Genomic DNA, 21,788 nt, shown 5'->3' on the forward strand with positions numbered 1-21,788 from the left:
TGTCTTTTACAGCCGCTGCCAGGCACAGGCCTGAAAATAATGGGATCAGTTTTGAAGCAGTTCATCATGGAGGAAACCACCTCTTCCCACATTAGCTGTGTGTGAAGGACCCCCACTGCATATGGGCACACTGGAGCACACAATATATTGTAAAGAGGATCTGTGTCTGAACTTTGTCCTCTCACTACTGGGGTCCCTCAAGGCTCCGTCCCGGGTCCCCTCCTGGGTCCCCTCCTCTTCTCTTTGTACACCAACTCTCTCGGCTCTGTCATTCACTCACATGGCTTTTCCTACCACAACTATGGTGATGACACCCAACTAATCCTCTCTTTTCCCCGATCTGAAACACAGGTAGCAGCACGAATCTCTGCCTGTCTGACTGACATCTCTCAGTGGATGTCCTCACACCGCCTGAAAATCAACCTCGACAAGACTGAACTGCTCTTCCTTCCAGGGAAAGACTCTCCCACCCTCGACCTGACTATTATCTTGGACAACTCTGTGTTATCCCCGACCCTGACTGCTAGGAACCTCGGCGTGACACTCGACAGTCAACGCTCTCTTTCTGCCAACATCGCTGCAACAACACGTTCCTGTAGATACATGCTGCACAACATCAGGAGAATACATCCTCTTCTCACTCAGAAGGCGGCGCAGGTTCTGGTCCAGGCTCTGGTCATCTCACGCCGAGACTATTGTAACTCCCTCCTGGCAGGTCTACCTGTTAGTGCCATCCGACCACTGCAGCTCATCCAGAATGCTGCAGCTCGACTGGTCTTTAACCTCCCTAAATTCACTCACACTACTCCGCTCCTCCGCTCCATTCACTGTTTACCAGTAACTGCCCGTATCCGTTTCAAAACATTGGTACTTGTGTACCGTGCTGCGAACAGATCGGGTCCAGCGTACATCCAGTGCATGGTCCAACCTTACACCCCAGCCCGCTCCCTCCGCTCTGCGTCGGCCAATCGGCTGGTTGCTCCCTCACTGTGAGCTAAACACCAGTTTCCAGTGCACTAAGATGAATATATAGCACGTGTGGTAAGCAATTTCAATGACAAGACAAATTGCAACAGGGAGCAAAGGCTTGTGAAAAAGGGTGCTAGTCAGTCACTGTCGATGACAGCATTAACAGAATGCAGTTTGTGAAGTCTTCACAAATTATAACTCTCTGAATCAGACAGCCTATACTTTAAACCAAATCTGTCTGTCATCAGCCGTAACTTAAAAGCCAGCCTGGGCAATCTGCAAGTCATGTAGGCCTATAACAGGGCGTAAACAAAACCCAAAACAAACATGAAAGAATATGTGCATGGATTATTCAGGTTAATACAATATTTTTGAAGGCACTTTAAAAGCTATCGGGAGTGATAACAATGCCGCACTGCTTGAAAAGGGATCTACAAGTGTAACTCGCACACGTAGAAATGAGTGTAATGATTGTTCAGGACCAAAAGTACCAAGTTGTAAATACCAATTAGTTGCAAGGCCACTATTCATCCTTCATTTTGCTGTATTGATTTTATTCTTGAGGAAACCATGGCTAATCCATGCTGTCAGCAACATGTCCACATGCAGAAACAAAATAAGATGCCTATTTTCAATAACTCCAGGAATGACATACATAAGTGTTTTCAGCTTCCTTTATAGGTGCAACACAACCTGATAACTAAACAACAGAATAGGTAATTCGCCATCAGCAACGTCCAGGGCTGAAATATGAAGCCATTGCTAACTGCCAAAAACTGCAGTTCCTTAAGTGGCCACTTCAGAATGGCACAGAAAGCGAATCAATCCCGAAAGACCCCCATGTTATAATTCCTGGCTTTACAGTTGGCTGGTAAAAAAAAATATTATTTTGTTTTCTATAGTGAATTACCCCATTCATGACAACTATATGGGGATGGGGGGATTTTTGTGTATCTCAATCTTTGAAATTGGATTAAGGCTTAAATGTGTGCATAATTAAGCATGTGGCCCTCTTGATTAACAGGTGGGTGCTGTCACAATTAACTAGCGTTGTGGAGGTTTTACTCTAACCCATACAGACAGAAACTGTCCTTGGTGCTGGTTCAGGCAACCAGACTTTATTTGCCCCACGTCAGCTCTGCCCACACTCCAACTCTCTCCACGATGGCAAAGACCATCAGGAAGCATCCTTTTTTTTTTTTTTCAGTCTGGTCGTTTGCCAATAGGACCATAAGACAGTACCAATAACCATCATAGTGGACATTTGTCTTCAATGTTTGATATTAGTAACCTCATAAAACTCCGAAAGTAATGAAGCATATCTGTGGCTATTTGTGAAAATATGAAACAATGACAAACGCACAGAGAAATTCCTAACACTATTCAGAACACATATGCTTAATTAGAACTGAGTCATACACCGCTAAACACAAATTTAAATCTTGAGTTTGCAACCACAATATTTTTTATTTTGAGACCTTTATTGAGTACATCGACAAAAACTTGCATTGTTTGTTACTGTCTTTACATGGACCTCAAAACTGTCATGACGCATTTTACTTTTATTTTCTGGAATCTCATTCATCAGTGATTTATTTTGTTTGAATGTCTTATAGTCAAGCTCACTTACATTACGATAAATGCATTACTCATCACCGTGTGTTTGAAGCTCAATCTGAGCTCTGCTGCCAGCAGCCATTTATTGAGATAGGATTGTCATAAAAAATTACTGCAGCAGGTCTCAGAGAATTCATTGACAACTTTGACAAGAGATATACTGAAAAAAAAGAAAATGTTATGTTTTTTTTGCCGAGGAAGAAAATCTGATTTAAATACATACACATCATGTACAGATAAAGGCTTTTTGTTCCATGCTACATTATTTATTTATTTTTGATGATAACAACAGACATCATTTTAGAAGCCTTGACAGATGGTAATTTCAAACCTGGGATTGCAGGGTTGAGATGCTTCATTCCCACAAGTCACATGGCGAAATCGATGAAAGAGTACTCCTTAGGCCAGTCGGTGCAATTTTGAAGTTCTACAACACAGACTGGCAGGTGACACCATCATCAGCTGGCAGTCTTGTAATTACTTTCTTTAGTACAACAGGCTTAAAAAAATACACAGACTAATAAATAGCTTAAAGGAGAATATCACAGCTCTATTGGCGTGCCAACATTGGTGAAACACTGCTTTTAAAATGAATTTAAAAGGCGGGATTGAAGAATTTTCTTAAAGCAAAATAAAGAACGATACAATCAAATCCTCCCTATAATTTCAACAATATTTGACTTTCTTTATCACATACTCCATCAGTATTATTTTGGGCTCTTTGGGTAAACATGGGGAAAATCATTCCTGAGGGTACACTGATTAGCCCAGGGGAATGGTAATGCAATACAGTACCTGCTTGAGAGAGTGCCTGCTTTATTACTCTATTATACATGAAAGGCGCTGAGGGCTCTTAGAAACTTTCATTCAAAGCAGGAATCACTGCCTCACATCTCTCTCTTGCCTGTTTCCATTCAGGCCCCATTAATGGGTGTTTATTTTGCATATTTGCAAATGAAAATGGAAGCTATTCCTGACGGGGAATGGAGGGGATTTTTTTTTTTTTAATTTAATTTTTAGCATTTTGAAATAATATTACTTTAGAGAGGAAAACAAAGGCAAAAAAGAAAAGATCACTGCGCTAAAAAAACATTTGGAGTGAATCATATTTATTTGTCCTTGATTTGATGACAAAGGTCTTAGTTGGCTGGTAAGTCGTCATCATCATCATAGGGTTAGCACTTTGAGTAAAATGTTTGACTGCCAATGACATTTTGGTGATGACATTCATGTCATCTTCTGGATGACTTTTAATAATTCCAATTTGGTGATCCCTTAAATCTTCATCTAACGCTATTATCAAGTAAAAAAAAAAGAGCAATTTGTTAAATCATTTTTTTGTCATTCTTAAACCAAGGCAATATGGAAAATGCAAAAATTACTGAAAAAAGGTCACTACAGTAAATACTACACACTAATACACTATGAATATAATGCATCACAGACGACTGGTGTGGGCAGCTCATCAGAAGAGCAGGGATAGCTCAGTGTTCACATTAGAGGTGTTCCGGCATAGTATTGAGCTGTAGGTCACCCTTGATTGGGAATCAATCTGAGCCCAGCACACAATCACTGTGTACATAAAACTTGCAAGAAAATAGATTTGAAGAATAAAAATATACTTCGGATTGCAGGTGTATAGCTGCCCTGCTGGCTGTGTGGCTGGATTGATTTAAAAAGGTAGCATAGCTGTTTTTGTCAGATACTCGTGTGAAAAACGCAGCTTTCTGTTTAAACATAACTTGAGCTCCAATGTCTAGCAAGGTGATGTAGGAAAAGTAGCATGTTCTCTACTCTCGATTAACTGCAAGCATTGCCGACTGAAACATTGAGGAAAATTTCTCCAGCTGTTGGAGAAATTGGTTAATTGCATGTTTAGATGATGTTAACCAGTTTTGCCAGCTGGATGGCAAACTAATTTGTAAAATATTGTAGCTGATTGATCCAATGTCTTTTATCAGTTAAACCCTCACAATTTAATTATTTATTTTGTTTTCCGAAATATTTTGCTTATCAAGTTTGTTGCACTCTACCTCCTTTAAAACAATGCATTTGCTTTGACATTGTGTTATCTAATGGAATGCTATTCATAAATCTTTTTAGTAAATATTGTTCTGGGACACCGCTTATAATAAATGGAAGTATGACAAAGCACTGTACAGTGGCAGCACTTAAAAGCATCACACCTTTCCGCAAGTATGGCGGATGTGCTTCAGCATGGCATGTGTTGCATTATAATATCTGTAGGTGATGCTCAGCATACACACAGTTTTGCACAAGGGCTTGTATACTATTTTGCCTTAAAATCCAAATTTGTATGGTAAAGGATGTTTCGGGGGATTGGTGTTGGAAAAGATGGCTTTTCATTCGGTGTGTGGCACGTCAGTAGGGACTCTGTAGTCCTTGCTGTGGGAATAAGATGTCATTAAGAGGGCTTGGACATGGAGGAAGCAGCCAGGTGGTCAAAGGTTAGTACAAGGATAGAGACGCCACACACCCAGCGGATGCGTAGTGCAACCCTGAGCAGGACTGAAGGCAGCTTAGAGATGTGTGTGTGTATGTGTATGTGTGTTGTTCCCCTAGACTGAAGGAAAAACAGGACAAAAATGTGAAATGCATCCATTTGGGAAGGCCGCAGCCAAGGGCATGAGTTGCACAGGGCAAAGAGAGGTGGAGCGAAAACATGCAGAGACTAGAACCAAGAGTGAGTCACTCTAATCCAGCGGTTTGATTTCAGTCTAAAATTTGTCTTTTCAGTTGGGTGGTGCTACTAGTGGTGTGAGGGCAAGGTAATTACATGGCCTTTTGCGGGTGAGGTGAGCAGAGAAAGGTCATGTAGAGTCAAAGAGGGGAATGACAATAGTACAAATTGTATAAGATGTGTTTTGAGCCTGATTTTAAAACATAAACTGTGGGTGATTCCGTGATAACAGCGGGCAAACTAGAGACCACATCACGAGATGAGTGAAGTGAAGGAGAAAGACCTACCATCTGTTGACTTTTTAGAAATGATCGGGCAAGCTCGGCCGGAGAACAGGAACCGCACAGGCAGTGCAAGTCTAAAGCAATTCGTTGTATGAGGGAACGACTGTGTAATGATGTGTTCTGTCCTAGTTCCAAGCAGGACTTTGGCAGCAGTTCTGGATAGATTGTCAGTGTAATATCAAGGGCTGTTTGGTGCAAGTACACAAAACAGCAGCAATCTCTTATGTGTGTGACAGAATTATTAATTCGTTTTTCACCATCATGTAATCACCAAGTCGGGATGGGGGAAACATTTTTGGAAAGAAAGTTGCTTCATTCTGTTCTGTCACTGGCAAACGTCCAGATCTGTGCAGCAAATGTGTTTTTGTGAAATTAAGCCAGTGAGTATCTTGGAAAACATTACTGTAAAAGCCAGTGCACAACCAAGGATTGTAAGGCTTCACCAAGGTAAATATATTTAAATTACATGACAGCTGGGTGCAGTTTGTTCTGAATTTAAAGCAGTGTCATTCACCAGTTGCCAACCCGTGGTGAGACCTTGGCAACAAGCTGCCACACCCAGGTGGTTGCCAAATGTCTGAATCGAAGCACAAGATAAAACCTCCACAAGTCCGCACAAGCCACACATTTAAGTTATCATTTTCCCAATCAATATTTGTTTAACTATAAATGATAACCTGATACCAGATTTTTTTAAATGATGGGAACACCTGACCGTTGGGATCATGAGATTAGTTTACATTAGTTACAGTGAAAGTATATTCATAAAGTATTAGTGGGATGATGTCAAACTGATCTTGTCAAGACCTTTATTACTTGTAAATCATTGATAATGATCACTGACCTCAATATATATCACTGCAACTGATCTAAAAACTTCAGAGACTGCAATGGACAGAAGGTGTTTTTGTTGTTGTTGTTCAAAATGTTTTTTATTAAATGTTTTTCTATGATATCCACTCATTGCAACTAATCCACGATTGAACTGTGATCAGGTTTAGGATTTAGCTGAAGCTCGGGCAATACTTTGGTCAAGACATGAACTTCAGTTTCCAAAGTGGAAAATTTAATATGGTCATCCATATTCATCCGTTCCTTGTTTTACATGCACTAAAATGATAGCAATTGCTTCACTTGAACAAAATGTTGCAACTGTATTCACTGTATATCACCATTGCACATTATTAATTATCAACAGAATTGGTAGGTGAGAGGGTTGGGTGTATGGAATAACTGATGATCTCCCGTTGCGAGTTAACAAAAACAATGTGTAGTGACTTGAATAGCCTCTTACTGTGTACATTTAGGGAGTGCTACCGTATACCATATGGTATTCATCCAGCATACTGAGCAAAAGCAGGCTTGGAGGTGACAGCAGGTCAAGAGGCAAAGAGAGCCTGGAGAAACGCATTGAGGACAATGAGGCAAGCTTGTGCCCAGTTAACCTCTCTTTATCTGGAGGTGGTTGGGAATTGGAACTTGGAGCTTAGCCAAAAAACTGTCAATGTTCATATGCCACCACAGTGGTAAGCAAGAATGTTATCTTAAAGCAAACATATTTGGTTCATGACTGCAGATTTTATTTCTGATCAAAATTATCTTTGTCATTCTGTACCAAATTTGTATGTCTTCGCTACAATCCCACTAACATGTTTTCACTTAAAATGCATAACTCTTGTTACATGTACATAGGGCTTAATCGTAATAGCATCAGTAAAGGCTTCACTTTGTGCAGCTAGCAAGCTAACGTCTATTTGTAGCTTGCATGTGAGACATTTAGGGGATATCTGTAACTGTTAGCTACAGAGAGTAAGATGGGTTACACTCTCCCCCTCTGAACTGCATGAAACAATGAAGATTTGTACCATAACATGTTATCTAATTTTATTTTTATTTAAATGGGTTTTATAAAATTCGAACAGAAAAAAGTAATTTAAACTACCAATACTGAAAATGTTTCAATGATACTATGTCTAATAGGCTAAATGTAAAATAATCAGATAGTATTATATTGGAGATGACTCATGGCGTAGCATTAAATAGAACCACAACACAACCACTAAAGTAAGGAGGTAAACACACTTCAGTATTTTACTTAATGATATGGAGTTTTCTACCACAAGTAGTGTTATAACAATTGCAAGAGCAGGCCTCTGTTATGTCAGAATGTCATGCAGGGCCAATAGTAACAACATTCATGCACGCAAGTGGGTGACGTGATTGGACTCCTACTGACAGGAAATGTACAGATTTGTATAGCACTTGACAAAGTGCACAGTGCAACATGATTTGATGATGACATGGAAATGATGATGGTACACACAAGAAAATAACTGTATTAAAGCAAACCCCTAACACAAACTGAAAGAGACCTACTGCAATGTCTAACATCACACCATTTCAAAAACCAACATAATATACTGAACGCCTCAAAGTTATAACAAACGGAAAACAATGTTTCTCAAGTTTGGTGCAGAGTATTGAATTTTGGGTTCATTTTGTCAAACCCCTGTACATATTTTGGCAAGGTCTGACCAATAGTACATGACAAAAAAATGTATTTCAACTTAAAAGTTTGCTGCACCTTCTGTTTGACTACCATATCCATACATCCAATATTACAACACACATGAACACAAATTTGGCTTGAAACTCCATAACCCTGAAATTGACATTGCATTTGTCATTTAGTTTACCCTGGTAAGTGCAAACATATGTTGTCCAAGCACAGGTCCTTGGCACTGACACAACCTCATGTGATCAGCAGATAGTCTTCCATGTGTGTTTAAGTAGTATAAAAGCTCTGTCATGTTCACAGAAGGGGCAGGTTTACAAGGTTACATTGTAATGACTCTCTTTGCCAGGCCAATCTCTCATCTGATATGTTCCTGTTGCTGCTGTTAGGAGCCCAAACCATTCTATCATTGTGTATACAGGGCTAGCCAGGTCCATCATTAATACTGCTCTTATCATTGTGTCTGCCATGATTTCCATCCAATGCTTTGTTATCAGTGAGACCCATATCAAACTGTGTCTGTCTTGTTGGGACACAGAGCAGAATATTTGCTGCTGGGCACACTGTCTGTTAGCTGTTGCCCACTGGCCAAAAGGAAGACACCACAACCTTGACATTAATGATTCAATGAGCACAATAATTGAGTGCCTTTCTCATTTCCTGGCAGCTACAATACAAAGCTGGTGGCAGGGAGACAGGAGAGATACAGAAGGAGGAGGATAAGAGGGTGAAAGAGAAAGGCTTATGAGGGGAAAAAAACTAACGGTATAGGAAAAAGAGATAGGAGTGAGGGAGGAGGATAAGACACAGAGTGAAGGAAATAAGGAAGACAAGTAAAGTGTGGGGTACGATGAGAAGAGAATCAGAGGCAGAGGACAATGAGGAGGCAGATTGCATTAGCTCATCATCTCAGTGGGCCTGGCTGTGCTCTGAGGTTGACAGTCCGGAGAGCTCCTGTCCTTCAGCCTTCATGTGCTGGTAGAATTATCTCCTACTTACTATAGAGGGCCAAGCTTCAGCACTGCAAATCAGTTTCCATACTTTAGAAATAATATAAGAAATGTACGATATTTCCTGCCATGAGCTCGATTAAGTTTCCTGTTATCTTAATTTGACTCATAAATCTACCATTTTGCTAGAAGTACTAATATGTTTAATTATATTGGAGTTCAGAGTAGTCATATTCACTGGACAGCTGGTGCTTCATTGTGGAATTTCATTGAACATAAAAATAGTCATTATGATCACTATCACCTTTTTGTTTCAGCACAAACCTGAATTCCTTCAAATTCAACAACAAATCATGAACACAGGAGGTAACCGGAAAATTGTCATTAAAAGAAAAAAACAGGAGTCCCCTATGTGTCCTGTGGAGGATAGTGCTATATCAAATGCTACCTCATTCTAGTAGTTTAACCTTATTATTGTTCAAATTACAAATATTAACTCCATGGTCACCCAAGATGAAAAGTCAAAATATCATCCATGAGTCATTTTGTTGTCATTAGCTAAATTCACATCCTCTGATCAGTGTTCTGGCGGGCCTTCTGAAAATAGATCCATAATTATTTCGATATTGAGCCTCAAGGGAGATATGTTTGGTGGCGTGCCTGGTTTGATTGACATGCCTGGGGTACATGCTAGTCCAAATCTGATCACCTGTGGATCCAAAACAGCAAGATGGTGATGGACAAAATGCCAGACTCAAAGCTTCAAGACGTATGACGCAACAGTGGGTTGCCACTTGTTTTATGCTGCCTACATTGTAACTTCTTCTCCACAATGAAACATTAAACCAGCTGTTGCCTCTACATGTACACTGGGATGATTCAACAAACAATTTAAGCAACTTCATAAATAAATAAATGGAAAAAAGGTGGATTTCACACAATTGCACGCTGTTTATCACTGGAGGTGCATATTAGAATGCTGCCTTATGTATGGAGTAGAACCTTTTTCTTGGGTGGCATTAAAGTTCCCTCCTAACTGTATTTAGCCCTTGACAAAGAACTGCAAACAATATAATTTGTCAGAAATCTCCCTCAGCACAGCTGAACAACCAGAGTACACATGGAATATTTTAGAATTACGAATATGAACAAATTATTATAACCGAAAGGAAATATATGAAACAGACAGTGGTGGTAGTTGATCAAAAATATGAGAGTAATTTGTCTAATGGTAACATAAGATACATGGCATAAACATCAACATATGACAACATGGAGTGTGCTCTTACTCCATTCTAAGATTCAGGACATATTCCTTCAGATAATAACCGAGTTTACTGCTTGTATGCACATATAGATTCATGAACTGCTGTTTCAGTTTAAAGCCATTAATGTTGTTTGTCTTCAATGCGTGTAAATAGGGTGGGCAAACTATTATAAACATCTTTCATCATAATTCAATTTGACACAACACCTACACTATAACTGCAGTGTTGAAAATGGAGAATTGAGTCAATGCACAAACTAAAGTGGTGCAAATTTAAACAAATTGTTATTAATGATAGAACTGTTGTGTTGTATCATTTTGCATCTAACAGAAAGGTGAGTGATTTCAGTAAATGTGAGTCAAATGAATACAAATAATACTACATTTAATCATAACATGCACATGGGCCATGATGCATATATTTTCATCCCTGTCAGTTCAAAGTCTATTTTTATACACCTTAATTATTTATGAGATAATTCAACACATGCTAAAAAGGCATTTATCACTTGCAAGAATGTTGTGGATGATTTGTGACATCCGCCACCTTATTTTGCTCAACATGTTTGCCTTCCATGAAAATTAATTAACTTCCATCCTTGTTCATTAGGAGAAACAATTAATTGTGTGTTTTTCTCCCACTATGCAACATGAAAATAACAACAAAAAGCAATAGAAAGAGGGACAGTATTTCATTCAGAGTGGTATTTGCAAATCTGACTGCTAATTTCTGTGCTCATGGATATTTTTTGGTTGTTTACATGAACAAAGTAATGTCAACTCATTATTATTAGAGTTGAGGATATGTTCATCCTGTCTTAAGTAGAGCCAAAATTATTCTGACGATCGATCATGTGTAGATTTGTGTCACTTGTGGGTTTTTCACGTCTCTTTCTTTTCCTCCTCTGTTTGATATTGTCGCTCCTCAGGTGCGACCTGCCATGTTCCATTACTTAAACCAAAAGAAACTTACAAATGTCAACAAAGTTGCGGGGGGAAAAGTGACACTGGCACCAACTCAAAACAGAAGAGGGTTAATTGCTTGAACTATGTTTGTTTGCCTGGATAATGGAGTCAGATGCCTACGTTTCTACTGAGCCCAGAAAAGAATTGATAAAAAAAATGTACGGTAACTCAAATGAGAGTTTGATGATTCCAGTATGTGTTGCAATGTGTTGGTGGTATAATTACAATAGATTAATTAGGTGATTAATTAATGTGCACCTAGCAGACAACTATCTGCTGCATGCACATTTATAATCCAGCAAAACATTCTTGACATGTGTCTACTGAAAATAATGTGTGTGTGTGTGTGTGTGTGTGTGCGTGTGCGTGTCTGTGATGAAACCAACGTAACTTTTCCACCACTGTCATTGTCTTTGTTGGTTTACAATTAACACAAGTTGTGGATACTATTTTGTACCTTGTACTTTCCTTGGTATCACCTCAGTCAGGGTTTGAAGCGAGCTTAGCTGATACTAAAAGATTACATCAAACCCTGCAGGCCAGAGTTCAAAGAGTATCGTCACTACAATAATTACTGCATCGACTGCTCGATTAATGGAAACCTGCAGAACCACATTGTGGGTTTGTGGTTTTGGTTGCAGACAAAAGGATCCAGCAAGTGTGAGCGTGGTGTTGATGAAGTAACATTACTTTCCCAAAAAAGTACCCTGCACCAAAAGCAAGTCCATTTGAGTGTAGTTGAGCCATACCATGCAGTATAAAAGTCACATAAAAAAATATCTCAGCTATGTGGCAAGTTTAAGCTGCACAGCAACTTTACTGCTTTGTTTCCCCCTCAGCACTCTCATTGTATCATTTTCAGCCACAGCAGGCAACTGCTTTCAACAGAATAAATAACAGCTGCCCAGCATTAAAGAGCAAAAAGAAACAATTAGTGACTTGCTGGTGAACATAGTGGAGGATTAAGCAGCTAAAGAACCAAATATTTCCCACAGGAGTTGGACGGATAAAAAAAAGAGTGAATATTGGACTTACATTCATCAGGTGGACAAGACTTTGAATTAATGATGATGTTGCTTTTGGTGTGTAAATAAGACAGCATTTGCTTACAGGTTCACCATATCATATGGACAGGTCATGATGTGTCGTCTTTTGCTGTTGTCAAGTGGTGAAAACCATCAGTTATTGCAGGTTTAATCTGCATTAGTAAGGTGTATCATCACAACCATTTGGACAAGAAGCATGATTACAGCAACCAATAACTCTTTCAGTGTACATGTGGCATACGAGCGTTATACTGGGGAAGACTTGAAAAATCCAGAACCTATCCTTTAAGCGCAGATTCTGATGTCTCATAGAAATGTTTTGGACCTTACCAAGAATAAAAAAAAAAACAAGCTGTCCCATAGTTCTCTTTATATCTTAAGTCAGACTAATTTGTCATGCCCCATGAAGCTTTGAACTGATGAAGACTGTGACTACGGCCCTATAATCACAGCTTCATGACAGGATTTGGAGGTAAACAGAGTGATAATGCACAAAAGTCATATATCACATCAGCTGTGCATTGCATAAGTGAACAAATAAAAGATAAATGGGTCAGTGAGTGCGTGTGTTTGAGTGTGGCGCTACGCATCCATTCTGAGGCCAGACCGTCTGACTCAGCCGCCTGTCAGCAGGACGAGGCAGATGGGAGACATAAAACGCTCCATGCCTTGACAAGGTAGTCTGTCAAAGTTAGGGAGAACAGTCACAGGGGTAATGTTTTGACAAGGCATTAAATGTCTCCTTCGCAGACGTCCTGTATGTCATTCCACAAGATTGATGTAGAGATACAGATGGCTGTATAATGCATGTCTATGGAGATTTCTTACGCTCATGTCTTGGCTTTTGTTATCCTCTGACCCACATTTACCTCACCCAGCTAATGATTAGCCCTGAGCCAAAGTCAGTCACAATCTCAAATGTGTCTGTATAATTTAGTGATTAAAATGAGATTAAAAATGTCCTTAAACGATGCATTTGACATTGTATTGTCTCGACCCTGTCAAGATGTGTGGCCACGACATTTCAAAAATGTATGCCCAGTTTTACATATAATTTGTGTTCCTTTGAGGTGTTTTTAGAGTTCACTGCACTAAACAGTTGAGCGAGACCTTGATTTGTTCCCTCTCCTCTTGCCGTTTTCTCTTACCCCTCTTACCCGTGTTCGCCTTCTGTACGCAAGTCTGTCAAAGTTCAGATATCTCAATTCAGGGTGAGACAATTATACCCAGTCTTTGCCACAGGCCATGCCCTGAGCTTCCACAGACCTTTTACCCTGCATCTATTCCTAATGATCTGTTTGGTTACCAGTACCTTTTTTTCTGAAATCTTTTAAATGAGTGGACACCACCTAAGGCAATGCCTGAAGAAATGCACTGCGGTGCAGTGTGCAGATGTGTTTACATTTCCACTGTAATGCTTTAAAATTGGTAATTATTTACATTGCGCAGAGCTTCTGCAGTAACTACAGCGTGATTCAGACACTGCAAGTATCAGAGCTAAAACGGCTCAAAACTAAACCGAAGACTGCCGATGGTATGTGCAGTATGCCATGATCATTTGTGCATTTTTCACAGAGCATCACATTTCTCACCTTTTGAAAGAGGGCCTTGTAATCTGTGCGTGATATAGGTACTTCAGGGAAGTGAGCAAGTCTATCTTTGTTATGTGTGTGATTAAGTCATGTTATTTACACATAAGTAGAGAGTTAAATAATTGGAGTCAGCCATAAAGTATCTAGATAGACTCAAGTTTCAGTTTAACAGCTACCTAAAGGCTATACACTGTATTCACTGCCTCAGTAAATGAAATAAAAGCCCTGTTCATGCAGTGTAACAGCAGTTTATCTATCCATCTATCTATTGTCAATCTATGGTAGACAGATACTACCATATAAGCAATATACCGTACAGTATACTGACCAACCTGAGTGTCGTTCTATGAGCAGTGCTGCTAATATTGCCAACAATTTATCTTGCTGGGAAATGAATGAGCCATCAAAATTATTTGTGCATTATTTGTAGCAAAGAAATCAGCAAACCAAATATATTTTGTGTATATATAATTTTTTTTTTGGACTGAACTCATATACTCATAATTGTTGATGCATTTATTCAGAATATGCAACACTCCTACTACAAAGCATTGCCAAATACACTCCTCTCCTGCCTTGCTATCTTTCTCTAACAGTTTAAAAGCACTGTCAAAAGTAAAGCGAGTGTGGCTAGTTTGTTCGGATTTTCCGTTGATTCACTGCCTTATCTTCAAATAGAAGTTACAACATGGTCATGAAAGATTACAGATTTAACAAATCTGTTGTTGTGTCTGGTACTTCATATTAGGGATCGACTGATTATCGGCCTGACCGATATTTCGCATTTTTACGATCATCGGTATTCAATTCAACCACCTATAAAATTAATTAATAAAAAAATGCGCTACTTTGGCTTTGATGCAGTGTCTCTAGTGACCACTCTGTGGTGTTGAGCAATGTCCCGCCCACAGCTTTATGTGATTGGTTACACCTCATGAGTAATAGCCAATCAATGCTGAGAACTTTTCTGCCATAGAAGAAGCTTGCATCGCTTCAGTGGCAGAGAAGTCTTGAGCAGCCCAGAGGAGCTGTGTTTCAAAGGTAATACAGCTGACAAGGCAGAATTTAAAAACACCACAGTCCTCTACGCTTAAGTTACAAAAACAGCACAATCACGTCTTACTTGTTTTTTTGTTTTTCTTTAAGTTTATCGACACACATTGTGTTTCATTAAAGTTTGTCTCACATTCGTAGCGACGGTTTCTCCTACCATTGTCTGCGGAGGGCAGCCCTGCCCTGCAAACAGGCCCTCCTGCCCCCCCCAGAACCAAACAAGATATTATGGTATTTATCGAGTCCCTGTGCTCCCGCTTCATTTCAGCTCGGTGAGAGTCGCTCATGCATTTTTCTGTCACTGAAATTTGCGCTAATTTCTGTGCTGCTGCTCTTCTGTTCGCTCTTTGTGTATCACGAAGGGTGGTGTCTCTCTCGCACAGACAGAACAGGCAGCAGAACAGAAGAGGGGACACAGGTGAACGTTGATCAAAACTAAACATGTCACGTGACTGTAAAAAAAAAAAAAAAAAAAAAAAGCTCAATAAAAACTGTCAATGAACAAACCCCAAGCACATTTTTAAATCATGTATCAAACATTCTCTGCTGGTGCTTCAATAAAGGATTTCTTTGTTTTTACAATAAATACCCCACATTGCAATATACCTTCATAATAAAATTACATGGTGGCCATATTTGTTTATTTAAAGTCATTTGAATTAAGTTTTGTGTTAGAATGTGCTATTCCAAATTTTGACGCAAAGATTTTTATTTTTACTGCAACTGCAATAGCGGTTCCAAATCGGTTTATCGGTCTCCTTGATTACCAATAATCGGTATCGGCCCTGTAAAAGCCATATCTGTCGATCCCTATTTCACATTCATGAGGTCACTCAAAAGTATTGGCCAGTTTCTTCCCAGAAAATCCAATTGTATTCATGATAACTCTCAGGTATGCGAGACAGACTATTTAATCATTTGATTACCTTTTTGGTAAGTGTGTGCTTGTAAAGCTGTTCCAATGCATTCCCCCACTGAGGAACAATGAAATCAGAGTACACACAACACGGTGACACTGTCCAGAAGCTGACCACTTATTTGTTATTCCAAAATTAACATTTCCCTCCCGAGCAATAGTTTTGATCCACTTCTTTGCATGCCAGCATGTTTTCTGGGGTCAAACACTGGCATGATGATAGTGAGTCCTGAGCACCACACAGTATCTTCAAAGCATTAGGATATATTACAGTTCCAGTAAATTGCATAATGAATGTTTGTTTCTCAACAGCTCAGTTGAAACTGTATTTTCTTTCTTTACGGTTTCGTAGCATTCAACTTCTTTTCAACAGTTGTAATTTCTAATAGGTATTACCTCAATGTGCTGCCAAACACAGTCAGTCACTTCCCACCTGCTCCACACCCTTAGTCTTGGGGCAGACCTCGTCTGCAATACAGCTGAGCAAATTGAATCTGTCAGTCAACTGAAGCGCCACACTTATCTAATCCGACCTGTAATACAGGGCCATGCTCTATTGCCTTTTGCATAACACCCTCTCCATGTTTGTTACCCCAGCCCCTAAGGTAGCACTAAAGTATTGTCATTTCACTTATTGTAAATCAAGGCCAGCTCCACCTCCAGCTACCCCTGCTCCTTCTCTGTTGCTTTCTGTTATTGTCAGGAGTGTTCTCTGGGGCGCTAACACTAAAGTTCACATTACTCATATTATATGAGTAATTTGTGATTATCACAAACGCTTAATATGTAAATGCTCATGTAGCAGATCACAGTGAACGAAGGGAAAAAGACACATGGAGTCACGGAGAATTCATCGCACCATGGACTAATGCATTCCTGCTTAAGTCAGCAAGGGAGATGTTAATACTGCTGTGAGAATTAATGGGAGTATTGGCTTACAAACATTCGGTGATACATTATTGTGGCTCCCAGCGACCAGCTACTCTTAGGTTGTTTTTCAAGTGCTCAGGCCGCAAGGGAAGTACTTCCTGTTTTAATTAGATACTGGATAAGCAAATACTAACTCGGATAAACTATAGGCTCTGAGGTCAGCTGTTTCCTGTTTTACAGAAATAGATCATCTAAATCTAAGTAGTATCCTATGATGAAATGAATGGCGGTGCACTGATAGACGATAAACTAATATGCGGTGATCAATACAAATATTAAAGAGGACTGAAAGCATGAATTTTGTGTGAGAACAAAAGTCACAGTGAGAAGAAGTTGGCTCAAATTATTTTTTTTCTGTGGCTCAAGAAACAGTGCTGTGAGTTCATTGGTTCAAAATGTTTTGTTTTTCAATAGGTGTTATCGTCTGTTGAAGTCCAAAGGATGGCTCGCCCAATGAAACACTGGCACTAGGGCTCGCTTCAAACACAGTCTTCCATCTTAGTCAGATGAAAAAGATGATTCACAGCTGAGCTGCAGCTGTAATCAATATTCTGTCTTGAGGTCGGTATGGTGACTGGTCCAAGTGTTTAAAATGACTAAAATCTGAGTGAAATGGAAAGAAAGACACAAAAGTCTGCGCAACAGAAACAGGATCTCACTGTTTGTGTAAAGGTCTGTGTCATGAGTTGGCAAATTACCCTTTTGACTCCTCAACACTCGTTTTAACTCGGAAGCTTTCCCTCGAGTCCAAAGTATTTCCCATCTGTCTTTAAGCCTCTGCAAGTCATTTTTGCACATGGCAGACAGCAGTGTAATAATTCATTATAAAGACTCTGTCTTTGTGTTGTTGCTTTTTAGTCCTTTGTCTGTCTAATTGCCTAAACTGCATGGATCTCCTGACGTACTGCAAACACAAAGGCTTCACAGTTCCTGGAATAAGTTAGTGAAATTGGCCCTTAACAATTTCCCACTATAAGAAGAGCTGGTTGAGTCTATTTCTGTGATCTCAGACAGAAATGCTAATAAACCAATAAACAAAATTGCTTCTCAGCCAAAAGCCATTCAGTGTGAATGCACTAAGTTTATAGGAATGTAGGAGTAATGGCTAACAGCAGAAGCTCACTGCCTTATCTCCTCAATGGTTCTATTTGTCTTTTGTTCCGCACCTGGAATCTCTGTTTTCTCTGTACTGGCTTGCAGTGTTTCCAAATGAGATGTTCTGGACTCCCTTTAAGTGAGGGTGCCACCTGGCCCAGGCAGTCTGGCCTGAAATCTAGTGGATTGCTCCATGAATAGACTATTTTTCCAGGTGTGAACACGGTTAGAGCACTCACTATTGAAAAAAAGAAAAGAAAAGAAAAACAACTTGTGCTGATAGTAGTTGCTGATAGTGTTGCCTGTTTTTGCATACAAATATTAACACGACAAAATATGTGACCATAATCAATGCAGGGAAAAAAACAAAAAACAAAACACGTTAGATCAAACAACAATAGTCAGGTAAAGCCGTGCATACGTGCTATTCAGACAGCTCAAAGTGTATAAGATAGCTTTAGAGATAAATACACGACAGTTGAATTGAAGGTCATGTAAAGAACATACTCTTGAGTAACAATGCAGTAAGGAGTGAATAAAAAAGGCAGATTTAAAAGAAGGAAAACATCTTCTATAGGCAGTTAAGTTTTCACTTTCTGCTGAACTAGATAACATTATTTCAGAACTATCACGTTAACGAACTGTTTCACAGTTCTGAGTGTCACCTTTTATTCTGTCTCTTCACTACTCTGCTGCACAGTTGTATGTTTCCAGCTGAATTTGCACTTAACCAGTTTTAAACAATTGTACGTACTACTTTCTGGCTAAAGTGTCATACTGTATACACACAAATAAATACCCAACATTGTACTTCCATCGCATATGATAGTGTGAGCTAGTGTAGAATACTGTGTGGTTTTGTTGTCAAAAATACTCCGCCAAAAATCATGAATTCTCAAGAACTCTGTCCAAACAAATTGTTTGCTTCTCAAAAAGAAGAAGATTCTATCTGGACCTTAGGACATTTTCTTGGCACTCCACACACAAGAGCTGTGTAATATTATAGGCACTGTTTTTTTTGTTTGTTTTTTATATTTTGTATTTTGTATGTCAACATGATACAGCTTATGGATATGATTTATTCAGTTCAGCAGCACACTTGTTGAACCCATGACGATGGCAAGAGATAAAGGAGAGAGCAGAATAAAATGCAGTCGATTTAACTACCCAAGGTTATGGATATCAGCTACATAATGGTAAACAATGCAGTAAAGCAGTAACCATAAAAAGCCAAACTAACATTCTGACCTGTAAGTTGTTTTTATTTTTTGGGTTAAATATTATTACAGATGCATCCTGGAATCTTAATGAGTTTTTCATAAAACTGTACTTCATACTTTGGAAAATATTCTGAACTTTACTCACCACCCTGTGTGCATACATTTTTAACTTTGCATGGAAGTTTGGATATTGCTCAAAAAGACAAAGTTTCGCCTCACAGGAGAAGTGTCACCGTGTTACAGCACTCCCCCCACGAACCCACAGGTGTGGCACTATTGTTCTCTTGCTCAAACTAACACTCTCCATATGCTTGCGTTGTGTCACAGGGATGCCCACCAAAGAAGGGAATAGGGATACAAACAGAAAAATGGGAACATGTAGAGGTGCATTGGGGCAGCAAAGAATCAAATTGCATATGTTGGAGAAAGAAATTGATCATTTCTTCTGACAACAATCATTAGGCTGCTCAAACTAAAACTACAACAGTGCACATATTTTAGACCATTCTCCAGCGTCAACGTCATTTTTGGACAAAGTACTGAACGGCAATGTATCCTGAGGCCAAAAGGCTCCAGGTCACTGTACAAATACTGTCAACTGTGAAGTGCTGTACTGAACATCCGGCTGAGCGGTTTCCAACAAAACACCATCAGACAAAACAGCCTCAGGTAAGCAATGCCCCAACTCTCATGTCTGTGCTCTACTCACAGCAACATATGCTTCCTGTAAGTTTTGTCATAATAAATAACAAATATCAACTGTTAGCAAGTAACACATTACTTAGTAATGAACTGCCATGAGGTCATTATTAAAGGGATTACTTTTGTAATGTATTCACTGGTCAGGACGGCAGCCTTCTGCTTTCACACTGGACAATACAGCACGCTCAGCACTCTGAAAACCAGGTGACTCTGCTTTGGAAATTACACTTACTGATCAACAATTTCACATTTTGCAGCGTTTGCATGTTTTCTGTCTTGAGGAGGGATGCTGATACCAGTTTGGTCTTCTGGAGAGATGCGTGTTATTTGGGAGCTTAAAACATTAGCCATAGGTTTATATATTTTGTATTTTTTGAGTTGGGGCGTGTGCACACCCACTCCTCCACTGTGCATGTATTGTTGCATGTAGTCACTGGATCCATGATTAAACTCGTTGATGACGGGCAGTGAATAGCTCTTAACATACTTGCAGATACACGCACTAAACCACAACATCTATGTTCTATTTTACAGTGCTAAATACAAAGCACAGCATGTTTTGGTATGGGGGCTATAAAGTTGTTGAAACAAATGAATTGTTATGTAATTACTGTTATATTGTGTAATATGTAATAATTAGACTTCACTGCCAAGAGAGTAACTGACTAAACAACAGACATAATCATAGAGCCAGTAGCTTCACTGACACTACATTGCAATTGTATTTAAATGACAGAAATCCAAGTTAGAAATGTGGTTCCTGCCAGTGAAAGTGTACTTTCTCTTTAAGGGGGGAGCAAGGACATTCACCGGATTCTGCCTAAGGGTGTTTGGTCTGAGGCCGTCTGTCCCGGTGCTGTTTTATCTCCGGTTGGTTTGTCTCGTACCGTTTTGTCGGATATTTGTCTGAGTCTTTTGTTCTGATGCTGTTTGTCTCATCTTCAATTGTGGGATGCCTCAAACTTGACAAACATTTATCCTGCTGTTTTAGGCCTTTTGCTCGACAGAATGATGCTATTTTGTGTGATGTTTGTGAACTGATACTGGACATTTCCTAACGCCCACACAATAGTCTACAGTTCAGTGCTGTTTCAATATTACACACTCACAGGTACTGTGTACAGTAAACACAAGTGTAATGATCTTCTTGTGTAACCTTGCCGGGAAGTGCACATAACTCGCGACATGCATGGGTATAAATGAGCTCCTGGCACTGAAAGCACCCAGTAAACAGAGAGGTGAGCAGAGATCATGTAGGGCTCTTTGTGCTGTGACTTTTTGAAGATGAAAATGATTATGAGGGGGCACCAGGGTCCTGCCAGTCAAGTAAAATTAAAACTTCTATGAGCCCGAGACACTCTAAGAGGGTAATGAGAAAGGGCTTCCTCTAATCCTGACTAATTATGGTTGGATGCAATGTTAAGCTGGAGTAAACATGAGGCACAGTAAAGCATTTTGATTATACAAGTCCAGTTCAGTTATTGCTGTTAAGGAAGGTCACATCATTTATGTTTCAAGAGATAGGTGTGATCTCATGATAAGTAATCAATCTATAACTTACTTTATATTTTGTTTATGACAACAAACACATTAACTCCAAAACCCCATCAGCAGTTTCACATTAAAATATAATCTCATTATTCCAGATTTGTTTGTCTTTTAAAGAATTATGGTAATTGTGCATTTGCAATTAATATGTGAACCGGTTTAAAGGCCGATGTATTTATCTTGTGTACATTTACTTTGACTTGTTAGGCACATTATATTTATTTTCTAATCAATATTTGGGTTTACATATCCTCCACCCTCTCCTTCTTTCTTTTCTCTCCTCTTGATGATGTGACTTCCTAGTTTTTGACTAGCAGGTTTGCACAATGATAGAGAACTCTTCTCCCACTCGACTCTTTAGTGTAATACAATAAAAGTGTGTAAGCTAGTGCTGAGAATGACCCTGATGAAGACCTA

Source organism: Brachyistius frenatus, unplaced genomic scaffold, assembly GCF_029030835.1.
Source record: "Brachyistius frenatus isolate BFR_SWC_R1_liver_20210118 unplaced genomic scaffold, ASM2903083v1 Contig_39, whole genome shotgun sequence".
NCBI lineage: Eukaryota > Metazoa > Chordata > Actinopteri > Embiotocidae > Brachyistius > Brachyistius frenatus.